Below are 13,662 nucleotides of genomic sequence, written 5' to 3'. Positions count from 1 at the left end.
AGCATCACTAATAAGTTAAAAACTATTTTGTTTTTAACTGCATGAATAACTACACGAACTTCATGGTTTTTAAATTATTAAAGAATGAGATAGAATGATTTTACTAATATTTCACTGATTCGATATAGTGATATGCATAGATCCTATAGATGCGGCAAATTTTCATTTCCACTAATTGGCAATCGCAGCTTCAAATTCGTTTTCAGTTTTATATCTATTTATCTACTTTTGAGTCTTGAGTGAAATGGCTTTTCTTATAATTTGCATTTGCTTTAGTTTTCCAAATTTTATTAATTCATATTGATTATTAAAAGAAAAATAAAATTATCATTAAAAAAATTTTAAATTTTAAATACGAAATAATTTATTGAAGTTATCACTATATTTTTACTCATTAGCATCACAAATAAGTTAAAAACTATTTTGTTTTTAACTACATGAATAACTATACGAATTTCATGGTTTTTAAATTATTAAAGAATGAGATAGAATGATTTTACTAATATTTCACTGTCAAGCAGGTAAGCAGGCTTATACCTGGCAATTTTCCATTTATTGTCATTATCAACTTTCATCAAAGTAATAGACTTTTAAATTCATTTGTTAAATTTTAAATAAATGACATTTGAGAAGCTTATATATTATTTATTGAAATGGATTTTTTTTTCAAATCTATCAAATTAGAATAGCATAAAGAATTAAATAAGGAATAGAATTAATTGGATTTGTATAAAGAATTTGAAATGTGAAATTTGGATAAGTGATATTTATAAAGTTTTAAAATAGCAGCAGTACCTCAAAAATCTATTTTTTAACTTCAAGACTGCTGATGCCATGTATTGGAAAAGAAACAGCTACTGTTTCGAAATATTTAAAACAAGTACTAACTTTCGGAATAAAATTTAAATCTTTCAAAGAATTTTAAATCCTGTTTCTTAATTTAAACGCTGTCGGAGTAAGTTACTATAAAACTACTAATATACTTTCTCTAATGTGAGAATTTTCGCCAAAAATAAGAAACTATAGCCTAGATTAGTAATTTCTCTCAGCGGGATTCTGTTAAATACGGTAAACGTGGAATATGTAATGAATTATTTTATCTATTTTTGGCTTGATTGGCATAGATTTGAATTCCCAGTCTCAAAGTCCTCTTATTCAGGCATTTTTCAGTGATTTTTTTTCAGAGAGAAAGTATTTCCAAGTAGGAAGTGATCTACTGGCGAGAAATTCTTTCAACAACTTTTGCTCCGTGACAGGTGAATCGTGAAATTATGCTCCACAACTGCCTTAGAGTTATCCATCATTTCTTTCAGTTCGATTGTTTCTCTGATGAAAACACAAAATATTTCTCGAAATCAGCGAATATTTTCACAAACTAAGTACATGTTTGCACAGAAAAAAAAATAATTATATCTAATAAAGAAGTAAAATATTATTTTCCTTCGAAAGTAATTTATTTTTGTCAAAAATGTCTGCTTACAGTTCGCATGAAAAGGCATTTATGACACATAAATGGAATATTTTAACACTTAGAGTTTTACAGAAGGAAAAACAAGTAAGGTTTGAGAAATTTAAAAATGTCAAGAAAGCAATAAATATTTGTCTTTTCGATCATATTGTTATTTTCAGTATGATTTCTCGAAATGATCCTTTTTTGCTCAAATTCTAACTGTAAATGTTAAAATAAAACAATGAAATATCAATATTTTTGTCAAGAAGAACTATTTCTTTAATAACGTTAGTTAATATTCGAATAATTTTTGTTCTGTAAAGAAGTTTTAATTTCATGGAGGAAAAGTTTCAAGACTCGGTTCAATTTTTTTATAAGTTTTAACTCGGTTAAAATGTTAATTTAAAATAAATAAAATTCAAGATCATCTGAATCACATTAAAAATAACTTTGAGTAAAATACATTTTAAAATTCATAAGTCCATTAGTTCCAAAAATATGTACTTAACTTCTTAGAAAAAATGCAAAAATTACGTTTCAAAGCATATTTATCAACGGAATATACAATTAATTGAATTCAAAATTCCCATTTGATGATATAATTGAATAATAATGTGTAAATATCTGATAACAAGGAATGTTAGTCGCCAATTTAACAACGCTAAGTCTTTTTACAAACAAATCACCAAAACGGCGTTGGGGTTTTAATTAAGGGGCAGGTGTTACAGTAGACTTCAACAAAGTCTCTAAAATATCGTTTGATTGATCACTTCTCTCTTAATCTCCATGTTTAGGCGAAGTACGCGAAACGCTGAAAGTCCATTCACCTATTTTTTTATAATCATCAATTAAAATAACTATTCTCATTACACCTGTAAAAACTTTTCAAGTTTTTCAAAAACATTCAATAATTTCTGTTTAGATTTGTTTAACAAAAGCCTACAGAAGACAAAAAGAGATGGATATGGCTATGAAAACTAAACATACTCAGAGTCTCAGTCTTTCAGTAAATCTTAATCCGTCCAACTTTTTCAAAACTTTCGAATAAAGTGTTTATAAAAAACAAAAGTTCAGGAAACGATCTGAAGTAATTATATTTATTACCTTGGTTTTAACACGGAACGATATAGATTTTGGGAAGCAAAGCCGGATAGTAAATAAAAATTCGTGATTCTGAAACGTTTTGTTCACTATTGACGCTATTATTCACTAAAAGTAGGCGACTATATTCAATGCATGCAAAAACATGTGAAGGATAATCTTCCGAAGTTAATCTTACAAAATCGTATCAAATGAAACTTAGTAATTTTTTGTAATTTGAACTATTTAATTATAAGTGAAAAAGGAGACATTTCAAGATAATTTACTTAAAATTGTGATAAATGTGAAACTATTTTTTTCCAATTCTGTACAAACAACTTGAAATTGGGAATATCCTGGCAAGTCCGGGAATTTGGTCACTTTATTAAAATATTAATTTAAATAAGAAATTTGATCCTTCTGATCGTTAGATGTGAATCTATTACATATTATTTCATCGATAATCTGTTATCAAAATATAAAAATATTATTTACATACAGTTTATAGAATTTACTGTCATTTTCGATTATATTTTAAAAAAGGAGTCTTTGCTATCCAAAATATTTTTTTTAAAGAATTCCATACAGAAATCATTTCTCTAATCTTTAAAAAAATTGATTATATGTTAAAGATTCGCAGCATAGAATTATATATTTTAATCTTGGAGTATAATTTTTTATTTAGTTAACCTTTTTTTCTAAATTTTGCTATCACATGACATAAATTATGATTTAAAGCAAAAATATGTGGAAAAGCAAATTTTTTTTCTGGGAATTATTTATTAGCCATTGCTTAGAAATTTCTGAATCAGCTTTTAATGGTATTATCTTTCCTTCTAATACAAACCTGAGTTATTTACGATACACATTTGTTAACTATTAGTCTAGATTTTAATTACTTAATCCTCTCTCCACGCCCTGTTAATTCCCACTTAATTTATAACTCGACACGATTTTTTTCGAGAACTGGATAATATAAATAGCAAGGATCAAATACAAACCAAATGAATTTATTTTGTAGAAGATTTTTTTTTCTTTCTTTTTTCTTATGAAAATATTTTCCTTTTTGAGCTTAACTAATTTTAATAATGGCCTGAATGTCAATGACCAGCTTATTATTAATAAGCTATGGGTTATTAAAAAGGTACTTTCAATTTCCTATTTGAAATATTGAGAATTAATTTCCAGATAAAATTATATTTGACGGCAAACCGAAGAAGAATAATTCTGTGTTATAAAAACTGAACAAGAATATCTACTGAAATCGTTGTTGTGTACTTGGCAATTAATAAACTTTTTTATTAATTCACGCTTTCTGTTCAGCTCTGGATAAAATTTACAGATACAGTTTTAAATAAAAAAAGAGGATAAAAATATAAAAATATGAAAAAAAAATTAGATTTGTATATTTATTCTTGCTTTTATATTTTTTTCGGCAGCAGCTGATACGGGAAATATCTGTCTGATCACGAGGAAAACAATAATAAGAAATATTTTACTTATGAAAATATTTTCTTGAAACTAATCCTATTTAATTAATGCATAATTATTCTAAATTCATGAAGTTAAATACTCATGACAAGGATAAAATAAGTCAACGTGTGCTTAATTACGCGTGAGTTAGAGAATTAGAAGTACAGTCGATTGAATTAGTTTTATTTCTAATTTGCGAATTTGGATGATAGAAAATTAATTTATTCATAAGTGAATTGGGTCACTAAAAAAACAAAGGATTGATTTAATTTAATCACATATGAATTAAGTCATTACAAGAATTGAAGACTGTTTAAACTGTCAAGACAGTGGTTCCCGACCGATGGTCCACTACACCTCCGGTAGTGTTACGCTGAAAGGTCTGGCAACATATATAAAAAAGCATATAACAAATAAATATATTATAAATGTGCCTCAAGATGCGCTTTTTAGCATCCTTTCAAAACTTTTCAAGGGAAGGGTGGGTATCCTCGTACTCCCTGAATGGTTTTCCCTCCCTTAAGTCGGAAGTGGAACATAGTTCAATTTTTGACTCAGTGGTCCTCAGATTTCTGCGAGTTGGGAATCACTGTTTTAAAGTAACGTATTGGAAGAAGGCCTTTCTAAACAACTTCCGGGTGAACCGATATTCGCATATTTCAAATGAAACATTTTTTCTTCTTCATATTATACATAAAGAAAACTATAAAAGCTTCACATGCCCTGTATAGTTCTAGCGTAATCTATCCATTCAGTCGTACATTCCATCTAAAAGTTTTTCAAGTGATGCTAGTTACAAATTTCGCAGAATCAAACAGATGGCATTCTTCAAACCTGCCAGAGATCCACTTCTCAGTCTTTAACGGTACAGGATACGATCCTTCTCATTCGCGCGTTAATAGTATTATGTACTAAATAAAAGATCACTTGGACTTTAAAAAATGAAACCACCTCATGACTGTTTCTTATATTAATCTAGAAATTTTGCAGAATCTCGACTGTAATAAGAATACTATAATATATCACTCATTAAAAAACTTCTTATATAAGAAATCAATTTTCCTCTTATAGCTCAACAAGTCTTTCCAATACCTTTAAGTTCAGCCAGCACTTGACAAATATATTGCAGACACAACCTACAGCTAAGATATAAGCATTTTTTCAAGGTGCAATTAATACCATAAGGTAATACCTAGGATAATTCTGTTATTTGTTGAAGCGAATTTACTATGAACTTAGCTAACGACGTTGTCTTATATCTGCTTCCTACAATGAGCAAACAAATAAAAATGCTCGACTGTAACAACCAAACACAGAATTTCACATTTTTTTTATTCATTTAAAAAAATTGCAATTTGAAGCGAATCTCATTTTTTTCCTTATTATCAAACCCACTGTACGTTTCCCTTAGTATGTGAGCAATTTTGTTTGAGTTTTCGCTTGTATTTGTGTATTTTATTGTTCCCCCCATTTTTATTTGCATTTGTGCTTGCGTTCTTTATATTTGAAATTTCCTCCACTATCAATTATGTACTGACTTACGTTTGTAAGCCTTGTGGTATGCTATGGCACACAAGGAGCTTATAAATCGAGATTCAAAAAAAAAAAAAAGTAACAAACCCAAAGATTTTTCGTTAATTTCACTCCCAAATAATATCCAACTGATTCATCCCACATATTCAGTTATATTCACCCATTTATATCTTAATAAACAACGTCTTATCTAATATAAGAAATAATTCTCATGTATTGAAAGCAAAATTATTATGAATTTATATAGTAAAAACTTCTTGTATCTGTTTTTTACATGAAACTGAAAATTTCACAGAATTTCCCAGCTGGTCTGTAATATCGTTTATCCGCACATTTTTCTTTTTTTCATTCAGAAACTTTACAGTTGGGAAAACGCCTTTTTTTTTTTTTTTCACAAATCTTACCAATTTCTCTTAGCTCGCACCCAACCAATATCTATTTGAATCATTTCGAAAACTCAGATATATGTGCTCATTTAAAGCAAAATTAATAATATCTATTTAGTATCAAAGTGAATCCTGTTATATATTAAAACCAAATTACTCTGAATTTATATAATAAAAACACATCATATATCCTTTTTATATTAAACTAAATATTTCACAATAGCAGCCATCCACGCATTCTTCTTTCATTCATTCAAAAACTTCGCGAGTGGGAACGCATTTCAGCTTTTTCTCACAAAGTAACAAACAGTACCGATTTCTCTTAGCCCACACCCAACAAATATCCACCCGACTCATCTCAAAAGCTCAGATATATGCGCTCATTTAAAGCACAATTAATAACGTCTCGTCTAATATCAGGGTTAATCTAATCAGAGGCCGTCAATGAATGAGCAGAGAAATCATCGTTGCTGCGAGGCTGGGGAACCGACCTGCACTCAAGACGACAGCAAAGTTTTTCCCGTCACCTACTTACAAAAGCCTTAGATACTGCCGCGGGCCAATGCAGAAATAGGTCTCACTTGGATCGGCCACTGACATCCCCAGCTGCTTCATTCATCCTCTAAACACAGCTGACAGATACTTTAATATCCACTGGGCTGTCGAACCATCAACCATACGCGCAAGCTTCATACGGATTACTATTTTGTATGTCTGGATCGGGTAAGTTCACGCTTTAGATAAATACTTATATTAGGATGTAGATTATTGCTTAGAAAAGCAAGCAGATTTTATATATACTATATATATTTTAAAATTTATCATAAATTTAAAAAAAATGCATAACTGATTGCCTATACATGTTTTTAAAGACTTATATTATATTAAAGATATAATATTGTATGAGATGGATGGGATATATAATATTAATTAAAGGTTATATCGTTTTTAGTTTGATGGTTTAATTAAAGAAACCTTTCAATCCTCATTTCAAAGTTATTCCAAATTTGTGATATCAACAACTTGGAGATTTAATGGGACAGAAAAGTTATTATTAAAAAATTGACATATCAATTTATTAGCATTATGGTATTGACAACATTATAATTCATTAAACTATTTTTCAATTTTTTAAAAATTATAAATATAAAAATTTTAATTTATGCCTAATAAGTTTTTAAAATATTAATGATCTTAAAATCTTAATGATGTTCATTTCATTATTTATAGACAGTTTCTGAAGATATCTGGAAGATATCAATAAAAAAGGGCTTATTTATTTTAATTATATAAATGAATTAAGTTTTGTTAACATCTTGGAATCAACATCCAACCATTTCTTAAAATATTTTATATGTTAAAAAAATGGCAGCTAATCAATTATTTGAAAAATTTTATAGCATTGCATCGGATGACTGTGATTTGGATTATTAAAGAAAAATATTTAATACTTTTAAATAAAATTTTTAGAAGTTATATAATATCGGAAGCCAAACATTTATTGGATATTGAACACCTAATTTTGATGATTTAGTATTGATCAGTGTGATGTTTATATTTAAAATTAATTTTTTATTGAATTAATTTAATCATATGAATCAAAAATTTAATTGCTTTTTATTTCTATTGCATTCACTTTTTAAAATCTTATAATATCGACTGTTTAGCAACCAGTTCGCAAGTTTTTAAAGTATTTTTTCAAGTAAAGAAAATTTAGATTCTTAAATTATGTGATGTCAATTTTGCGACTTTATGTTACTAGGAATTTACTTATATATTTAAATACTTTTATTGACAAATGACTAAAAAACGGAAACCTTTTTTTGTTGAAACTTGATTTTCCTGTTGAATATTATTTAATGGTATATTTTTTCAAGTGATATTAAATTTTTAAACTTTATCGCATTTAAACTTTCTTTTCTGCATCAAGTATGTGAGATTTTGAATATTATTCAATTTCAATGGTAGTTTGTAGGAGATTTTATGTTACTGGAATATAAAATTATAGAATTTTCTGCAATATTCCATGATAATCAATCAAATGAAATACTTATGAATTATTTTAGATGAAGAATGGGTTGTAGATCATTTTATTTAAGTGAAGTATCAAATTTTAAACATGGTATAACTATGTCTGTAAAGTAACATGTTAAATTTCGTATATGCCAATAATAGAAATATAAATTACTGTATAATATTAGATTTTCAGGAATTGGTAAATTTACAGGAATGTTTATTGGTAGCTGAACGGATTATTAAAACTTGTCTTTGCAATTTGTTGTCTGTTTTAATTCATTTTTAACTAAAACGGATACTATAAATAACTTGACTTTCAGATACGTGTTAATAGCGATATTTTTTACTATTTGTGTCATATTAATCCTAAATTGCGCATTTTTTATTTTTTAAATGCAATTTTGTAAATCGATATAAAATCAATTTTTAAACGAAGCAAACATTACAAATAGTTTGACTATCAGTTACACATTTTTAGTGACATTCTCTTCTATTTTTGCCGTATTAATCTTATATTGCAAAACTTTTTTTATTTTTTGCTCTCAATTTCATAAATTTGTATAAATAGTTTGATAAATTCATTTTGAGCTTACATTTTTAATAAAAATTAATTAATAAAAGGACAGTAATTGTTATATTAAAATCTTTTTATTTAAAACATTCCAATTTTGAGTTAAAATTTGAGAAATAAATCATTTTATTAATTAATCATTAGGTTATATAAAATTAATTATTAAATAAGGCAAAAATGTGATTAATCTAAATATCCCTTACAGTTAAATGTAAGGTTAAATACTCTGTAATCAATTTTGTTCGAAAAATTCAGAGTATAATTTATACTTTCTCACTAATTTGGATAGTCCATGCAACTCAATTTATGACTACGGTAGACTCGTACCCGACAGAGGATTATCCATGGTCCACTACAGATAAAATGTTATTGCAAAATTTCAATCATAAATTATAAAGAATTGCTTTAACACACATTAAAGTAAGTAAATAAAATAAAATAAAAACAAAAATAAGCGACTATTTTTTTAAAGGAAAAAATAAACCAACAAATTTGTAGATCCAGAAATCAACTGTTTAGGAAATTATGAATGTATATGCAGCCATTCAGCTTGAAATAAAAATTGTTCAGAAGTATTCTCATGTGGATTCATGTCGTTTTTCGACTATTTTGCGTATTATCTGGGGAATTCGCTAATGCATACTTGCCGCGTCACCCATATCCGTGGATAATTGGGAATTTACGGTATTTAATTATTTTCCTTCATAAAATTATCATCTACTTAATTCTGTAAAAAGACAAAGTGTCAATGCTCTAAAGAAATACGGTCTCAATTCTTCAGATTTTCAATAAACTTGTAGATATTTTTCTGTTTACATTTTCTAATCAGATTTTATTTTCATTTGCAAAATATCAGCTGCGAAAAAGAATTGTAACATACATAAGGTATTACATTAATTCTCAATTGAATTATGGAAAGACAAGCAGCCTCGGCTATACCAGTAAATTTAATGGAAATATTTTGTTAATCACTATGCAAATGTTTAGCTCTTCACTCTCAGTCGAAGATGTGATTTAGAAAAAATTGTGTTCACGGATATTCGTTTTGAAATGTTTTCGACGAGAATAAATAATCAAACTCCCTTTCGGAACTACCTTTTCCCACAATCAGAGTGGAAAAATTTTCCTGAGAAATAACATTGGAAATAAAATGATATTAAAAAAGATATTAAATTTGAAATATTTATCAAATAAAATTAAATGAATTTTTTTTGAAGTTCAGATGATTTTTTAGCTATTTTTACTTCCAAGTGTTGAATAATCTGAAAGAGTATTTTTACCCTCATTACCGTTAAAGGTTAACAATTTGCAATTTAACTCTCCAACACGCGTTAATTTATTACATTTGCTACTTTTTTTTTTTGCTACTTTTTTTTTTTTTGCTCATGCAATAGATACTAGCATGTGCAATAAATGTAGTATAATAATGCAATTAATTCATTGGTATAATCACAAAAGGCAAACGCACTAGCCAGTAGAAATTGAGAGTTATGCAATTGGAGAATTAGAAATCCTTTGACTGGATATTATTTAAAGTACATTTATCTGCATTCAAAGCGTAGTGACCAATGGGAAACGTCACATATTTCTTATTACTTTTCAATATTTTAAAGCGATGTCGTGGTCACTTTCCATAAACATTTAAAGCGATGTCACTTTCCATAAACATTGATTTCATAAGAATTATCTTTTTATTTTAATCTTAGAAAAGTTTACAAAATTATGTAATCTTAACAAAAAAAAATTAATATCTGTTAAACTTTTAGCAAACCAATTTAAAAGTTTTTAAATGTATCTATAATCCATTTTTTTTAATTTTGAATTTTCATTTATAAAGTAATTTTAATAAAATTGAGCGATATAATAAAAATATAAATAAAATGATTGAATAAAATCTAATAATATTATTAAATTAATTTTATGCATACAGAAGATGAAAAGATATTACATTTAATATGTACTGAAAGGATCAAAATTACAGAAAAGTACGGGATATTTGTAAGTTATTAAACTTCTTGTTTGAAAATACTTGTAAAAATGGTTGATTTCAAAGTATTCAAAGTATTAATAATCTCACATCTAATACTTAAAATATCACTAGATAAATATCATTGTATGTGGTCTTTGATTACATAGGTATCTTGAAAATTCAATCAGGCTGCGTGCGACGATTGTACTAATGATATTACTGTTCAATATAAACACAGAAAAGAATTGTAACAAGCAATATAAATTTTGCTTGGTAATTTATTTCATCTCTTAATTGAAATTTATTCAAAAAATTTCCTTTTAGCAGAAAAAACTTTTCTGCTAATTTCTTTCTTTCTGAGTCAATATTTTTTCAACCACAGATTCCATGGGAAACTGTAATTTCTTATTCTTAAAATATTTCCTTTTTTAATTTATAATCACAAAATTTCTAAGGAGGCAAATATCTTCAGCTACAAAAAAAAAAAAAAAAAAAAACGAATTTTAAGTATGCAACCATTTTTTTCTTCTATTTTACTTTCAAATGTAAATGAACTCATTTGGATTCTCTATTCATCGTTGTCTTAATTTAATCTCGTTTTTAACAGAGCTATAAATTCCAAACTATAAATAAGTTGAAACCATAATAAAATAATCATTTGTATCAAATCTGAAAGCCTACACAGTAAATTATGTATTCTCCATGCTTATGCATTTTAAAACTGTCATCTGTTTTGTTAACATGTCTCAGTTTACAAAAAAAAAAATGAAGTGGCTTGACCTTTTTAATCAAACAAATCAAAAAGAAGAACTCGCTTCTACTGTTTTCTTTTGTGAATTTAGCCGTATAAAATAAGGCTTCGCAAACTTTTTCCAACCGTGACCGCTTTTTAGACGGAAAAAGTTTTCGTGACTCTATTTCCGTCAGAAAAACGTTAGATGATTCCGAAATAAGAAACTTTTACGAGCAAAATTTCTAATCAATTATCAACAGAGAGAATTTTTAATTTCATTATTTCTTAAATTTCAAGGAAATATTTCGAAACAAGATCATTTTCCTAATTAATTTTGCTTATAGATAAAAGTTTGTGACAGTTTTTCCGAGTAAAAATCTTTTTGAAACTCAAATTAGGAAAATTTTGCAAATAAAATAAGATTTAATCAGTTAAAGACTTTGCTTATAAATAAAGTTTTTGACACCTTTTCAGTCAAAAAGACTTTTTTGCTACCTAAATTAACGAAATTGTGCAAGGAAACGCAACTCTTATCAATTATCCACACATACACAAAAGAAGGTTTCTGAATTTCATTATTTCTCAAATCTTAAATAAATTTTTAAAGTAAGATGACTCATTATTGACTCTTAATTTTTTGCTTACAAGAATTGGAAAAAATTCGAAGAAGAAATGGTGAAAGAGTTCTCGCAATCCTGCTCTTGTTTTTGACACCTTTTCTGTTAAAAAGACTTTTTTGCTACCTAAATTAACGAAATTGTACAAGGAAATGCAACTCTTATCAATTATCCACACACACACAAAAGAAGGCTTCCGAATTTCATTATTTCTCAAATCTTAAATAAATGTTTAAAATAAGGATGACTCATTATTGACTCTTAATTTTTTGCTTACAAGAACTGAAAAAATTTGAAGAAGAAATGATGGAAGAGTTTTCGCAATCCTGCTCTCGCGTCTATCAGAGCTCGTTTGGGGACATCATTCTGAATATAAGAATGAAATTTAATAATTTAAAAGGATGGTTGATAAATAATTTTAAATATTTTAAATATATTAAGTAAAATATATTAAAATTTCTAATCAAATCACCCCCACGTTTTACAAGTAGACCATTCTAATTTAACTTTGGTATCTACTGCGCAACATGGGTCGCAGAGCAGCATAGGAAAGCGTAGTTATTGGTTAGAAGATATAACAATTACGTTTATCACGTGACTGTGACGTCAAATGATGTGGGCCATTGGGATAACTGCAATTAAAATTTTTAATCAAAAAAAAGTAAAAATATTAAAGTCTGTCTCATATTAAAAATATGAGACTCAAAGAGTATTGAATTGCTATATCCATACTGCAGAAGGGCGAAATGTAAATAAATAAAAATATGAGAATTATGAAAAGTAATTAAGAGTTTTTGGACTAGTACATTAAACAACAAATGTACTAGCCCAAACTTTAAAAAAAAAATTCCAAGATTTCAGTAGAGACACGATTTCAAAATAAAAACGCGAAAAAAAAAATGTTTAACATACGTGATATGAAAAGGCTTAAAACATTTATCAAAAAGTGAATCACTGGATCGAGAAAAAAGGTATAAACTTTGTAGTTCAATATGCTTAGTTTAAATTCTTTTTATTCTTTTATGAAAGTGAATTAGATCGGTCTATTTATCACTCACAAGTGAATGATTTGTTCACAAAAACATTCATTTTCATTTAAAGATCATTTATGGTTTTATTTTTCAAAAACTAGTTTTAACTTTTAGAGAAATGTTCGGTATTCTTTATCTAAACCGTGTGAAGGAAAGAAAATGCTTTCGATTGACATAAAATAGTCTTGGTTTTCGATGTTAATCTCAGATTTGGTATAAGTGATTTTTGAAACTCGGTTCTCACTGTAAATAAGATATACCTGAGATTAATATTCCACTCTTACTTCAAATCTAAACTGTCACGGTTGAAAAGATGAAAAACATAATTTTTATTCTCTATTCTTTTAATTCTTTTTTAATTTTTTGTTTTCACTTTTGATTTTCATTTTTTAATCTGAAATTCTCTGAATACCTTTTTTTTTAATAATAGTGTAAATCTCCTATTTTTCTCAATAAATCCATGTCTGCTAAGCTTAATCGCAATTAAGCTAAACAAAGCAATGATAAAAAGACAAATTAGTTATTTTTATGAAATTTATTTTTATTTTATTTGCATCTTTATTTCCATTTGAAAAAGAAATTCAAATCTAATAAAAAGAATTCCAAAAGAGCATTCAAAATCTTTACTAATTACTAAAAAAATTCAAGCAATTAAAAAGTTTGAAGTCAGGAAATAAACGAAATGTGGCAGTATGAGTATTTCAGTAAAATGCTCATGAATTATGAAGGAATAATTGTAAGCACGTACTGCAGCCATTAGCGGCTTTTTTTAGTTAGGTTTAAGAAATCTTTTGTAATTCTGG

The 13,662-nt window shown here is 27.2% G+C and overlaps 1 protein-coding gene across 1 annotated transcript in view; it reads left to right on the top strand.

The window, feature by feature from the left end:
* Positions 1-6,513: 6,513 nt before the first annotated feature.
* LOC129959253 (uncharacterized) overlaps positions 6,514-13,662 on the top strand; it is a 43,090-nt gene continuing 35,941 nt past the window's right edge. Inside the window, exon 1 of the mRNA XM_056072075.1 lies at positions 6,514-6,645. The gene's annotated coding sequence lies outside the window, so the exon portion shown is untranslated. The remainder of the gene's footprint in view (positions 6,646-13,662) is intronic.

The sequence above is a fragment of the Argiope bruennichi genome, chromosome X1 (genome assembly GCF_947563725.1).
Source record: "Argiope bruennichi chromosome X1, qqArgBrue1.1, whole genome shotgun sequence".
Lineage (NCBI taxonomy): Eukaryota > Metazoa > Arthropoda > Arachnida > Araneae > Araneidae > Argiope > Argiope bruennichi.
The sequence above is the reverse complement of the archived record's forward strand: the minus strand, read 5'-3'. Positions and strand labels throughout refer to the sequence as shown.